At 43.3% G+C, this 4,215-nt stretch overlaps 1 long non-coding RNA gene across 1 annotated transcript; it reads right to left on the reverse strand.

Moving 5' to 3' along the window:
* Nucleotides 1–2,064: 2,064 nt before the first annotated feature.
* On the reverse strand, nt 2,065–2,915 carry LOC141092576 (uncharacterized). The gene is made up of 3 exons (XR_012232846.1): nt 2,586–2,915; nt 2,458–2,488; nt 2,065–2,315 (listed from the first exon to the last, which is right to left on the reverse strand). It is a non-coding gene; the product is annotated as an uncharacterized lncRNA (long non-coding RNA).
* Nucleotides 2,916–4,215: the final 1,300 nt, after the last annotated feature.

Genomic DNA, 4,215 nt, shown 5'->3' on the forward strand with positions numbered 1-4,215 from the left:
CCTTAGGCAATTTGGCTTTAGGGACAAAACTAATAACACAATCATAAAGATAATGGGGAGGTAATGTGTTGGCATGTTTTTCCAAAAAATCCCTGCAGACCCACCAGACTTGCAGAGCCTACTTGTAAAGAACTTAGACAATTCTTATGACAATTGGGGCCCCATTTAACAATTTCTTATTACACCAGGATTGTGAATGAGCAACTATGAAAGCCCCAATACCACCTCAGCAGGTAACTTATCCAGGACAAAACAGGAAATGGATTCAGAGTGTTCTCCTACTTGAAGCGTGAATTCCACCATTACCAGTTTGGCAAAGTTGTGAAGTAGCAGTGTTTTGTCAATAACAAAAGTTTGGATACGTTTTTCCAGACTAACTGTCCCTAATCCTAATTTAGGAACCAGACCAGAATAAATAAAGTTAGCTGCATGACCACAGTCAATGAAAGCCAATGCTGACAATACCTGGTTCTTGAAAGTCAAAACCATTTTTAGCAGTACTTTATTTTAGGAGAAAACGGGTACCTGGAAGTCTGGGTGACACCCTCGACTGTCACCCAGACTTGGACCTTTACCCGACGGCTTGCTTGAGAGCGAGTTGAGCAGTCATTCAAAAAATGTTCTGCAAGACCACAGTAGAAGATGAGTTCAAGATCCTGCCTACGTTTTTTCTCCACAACACAAAAACTGGCAGCTTTAACCTCCATTGGCTCTACCACAAGTAAACGGGCATGCTTTGGGGAATTATGCAAGGCATCCCACTGCCCACCATGCTTCTCATGAATTCTGATGATCATCCTTACGGCCTGAGATATGGCCTCTGCCAAAGAACAAGGGGGATCATGCAGAGCCAAAACGGTCTTCAGGGATTTACACAGACCTCTATGAAATTGGCACCTGAGGTCCGCATCGTTTGATTGAACCTCATTGGACCACTGTTGGAATTCAGCACAGTATTCCTCAGTGGTGTGGCTCCCCTGTGTCAGGTTCATGATCCCAGTCTCAACAATCTGGATTCTGTTGGGTTCATCATAGATAACTCTTAAGGTATCAAAGATGGTGTCAAACAAAGACCACTATGGGTCTTGTGGGGACAAAGAAAATGCCCAAGACTGCCCCTTGCAATAGAAAAATGACTATTTCCACCCGCTGGGACTCATCCCCTGAAGACTGAAATCTTAAGGTAAAAAATAGCCTACTGCTTTCCCTGAACACCCTAAACTGTTTTTTCTCCAAAGAAAATTTACCAGGAAGGGCCACTACTGGTGCTAGGGAAAAAATTGAATGTCATAAGGTGCAGACATTGCAGTCTCTGCTGGCAGCAAAGCTCTATGGGGAGTTTTCATAAAGCTACCCACCTGGAACTGGGACTGTGAAGATTCAAGGTTCTGGTGCTTTTCAGCAAGATCTTGAATCACTTGAGTCAGATTCACTATATGATCTCCAAGCATGTGAATGAGATCCATGCTAGCAGAAAAAATTAAGGGTCAGTTGTACAGTGAATTGCAAGAAAAATTACAGAATCATTCCTTGCCATGAAAATTAACTTAATTGCAAGAAAAAAATTCACTGAATGCTTTGCTGCAAAATGACCTGCTTATATAATTTCACATTTCATTGACCTCATTAGCTTACGAATAAGTGTTAATGTTAACAAAGACAAGTCAGCAGATATCACTCTGTACTCTGTCATGCTGACTAAATTATAAAAGCAGACTGGCTGTTTTATAAGAAGGCTGGTGCTTGAAAGTATTGTCTTCTTCTATTAACCATGGTTACTTCTAACAATACACATGCAGTCATAATTGTTTTGTATCAAATGGGATTTACAGTCAAGGGCATTGCTGCTTGTAAGATTGTCCCAAAAGTGAGCAATTTATCAGACCATCAAGACAAAGGTTCAATTGCCGTGATTAAGATTTCAGGGTGTCCAAGAAAGTCCAGCAAGTGCCAGGATTGTCTACTTAAGAGGATTCAGCTACGGAATCGGTTCAACGCCGGTGAATAGCTTGTTGATGAATGGCACCAAGTAAGTACTAATACAGTAAAACCTGAGGCTAAAAATTGATTTTTTGAATTATGCAATTTTATTATGATATTTGAATGTCAGTCACACAGAACTCAACGTTTTGGCCAAACTGGCCTTTATCAGGGGTATTATCTAGATAAAACATAATAATAAATGAAATTAGAGGTTCCTTCTGAGAACAAATAATATTGAAAAGACATTTTATCAAAAATGAATAATGCATTAAACAAATTAAGGTCATGAATCCATCATCAGAAAAAGATCCCAATGCGTCATTGGATATGTACTGTAAAAGGAGGGGAAAAAAAGGAAAAGGAAGGATTATAAAATATAATATATAATAAGCAAAAAACCAGCCTAATGCAGCCATGAGGTACCATAGAAGATTGTGCAAACAGTAAGTCAAAAGAATAAAAGAATATAAGTACCTGTGTGAGCTTAAATTGGAGTCTCGAGATTCTGAGAAAAAACAAAGAAAAAGAAAGGAGCAAGGTAAGTATTGAAAATAACAGTAAAAATGATGAACACCTGCTATGCATATTGTATAACAACAAACCTGAACCAAGAATTAACGATATGCTGGGGGACTGCGCCGCCGCCTGTAAAATGTGTGTGTATTGTGCAGGGCTAATGCCTCTTTATATGCTATGTAACTAGGTGATGCGATTCAACTGTGAAAGAAAGTGGATGCCCAATAGTAATGAAAAACAGAGAGGGGCTTCTAAAATAAAAAAGGGGAGAAGAAAAGGATAAAAAATAAAAAATAGCCTGCATTTGCCCTTTTCATTACTATCAGTGTCTGCGCCGCATTGATATTGTTATGCTCCCATGCTCTGCTATGCCTTTATGCTGTTCCTCCTTTTATCGGCGTGTATCATACCCCACTTCCGTCCAATCTGACTGTTTACACATATGCCCCACTTCCTTTAGCACCTGCGCTTCAGTGACCACCGCCACACTTCCTGTTTTTGAGATTTATCATGCCCCACTTCCGTCCTAGTTCATAGTCCACGCATGCGCGGTGACGCTATTGGGCGTCCACTTTCTTTCACAGCTGAATCGCATCACCTAGTTACATAGCATATAAAGAGGCATTAGCCCTGCACAATACACACACATTTTACAGGTGGCGGCGCAGTCCCCCAGCATATCGTTACTTATTGGTTCAGGTTTGTTGTGCAAGTCGACTAATATTAGACAGGGTAGGACCGTCTTGATCAGGGTCACCTTGGCGATGGTGAGATGGCTTTCATGCTGTTAAGAATGGCGGAATGCACTAAATAAATAAATAATAAAGTGCGTTCGCCGCTCGGGGTCCACCGTGCAGAAGGTGTTAACACTGCTGCTATATAATGGCGAACACTAAACATGGCGATATTATCGCACGCGGGTTGGACGTCACCCGGTGTGCGCTGGGCGTACTGTTAGCTTCACAGAGATGCCTTAGACATAAACATAAGTACTGAGTCTGTTGGACTCACAGGTCTCAGAGAAATGCACGCATGGTATATGGTCACAGGAGCTGAGCCCTAGGCAGAGGGACAGAGTCCGTCTAGACCTACCGTGCGTGCGGCGTCGCTACCGCGGACGCCCACAGGTGCTGCAGACTGCAGCACGGCGACTGACACAACCACTATGCAACAGTGCCCAGGAGGGGCGCACTGTCGGACGCTAGTTAGGTGATGATATGCACTGTGGCCTGTAGCGTGCCACTGACTGGCGCTGACTCTATGACTAAGTCCCTATCCACACACGTAATATCAGAGGGAGGAGAGTCTTAATGAGTCATTCGCATTTTCATGAATCCGTCATATTCACACATGTAGCAAGTAGAGTCTATACTAGCGCATGGCCGAGCGGCCATGCGGACCTTTTATAGCCGTGCGCTTCCGGGACCTTCCAGATCTCTGAGATGGACCAATGAGATCAGGAGAAGGACCTGAGCATATGACTCCCGATCTCCAAAGAGAGATCGTCTCGTGAGCATGCCCAGTAGCGCGATGAGAGGACTTAGCCTCTGGAGCATTTTGCTGCAAAGCAGCCTGCATTGCTATTGTCGACCCAAAGGTGGCAGCAACAGCCAGACCCACAGAACAGGTCTAGGCAGAGCTTCTGGGATGCTGAGGCTGCTGAGCAGTCTCCTCTGTGGTCGATAGACAATGAGAGACCGCAGAATGTGAGGCTCT

Source organism: Dendrobates tinctorius, unplaced genomic scaffold, assembly GCF_039654945.1.
Source record: "Dendrobates tinctorius isolate UK_male_01 unplaced genomic scaffold, ASM3965494v1 ptg000003l, whole genome shotgun sequence".
NCBI lineage: Eukaryota > Metazoa > Chordata > Amphibia > Anura > Dendrobatidae > Dendrobates > Dendrobates tinctorius.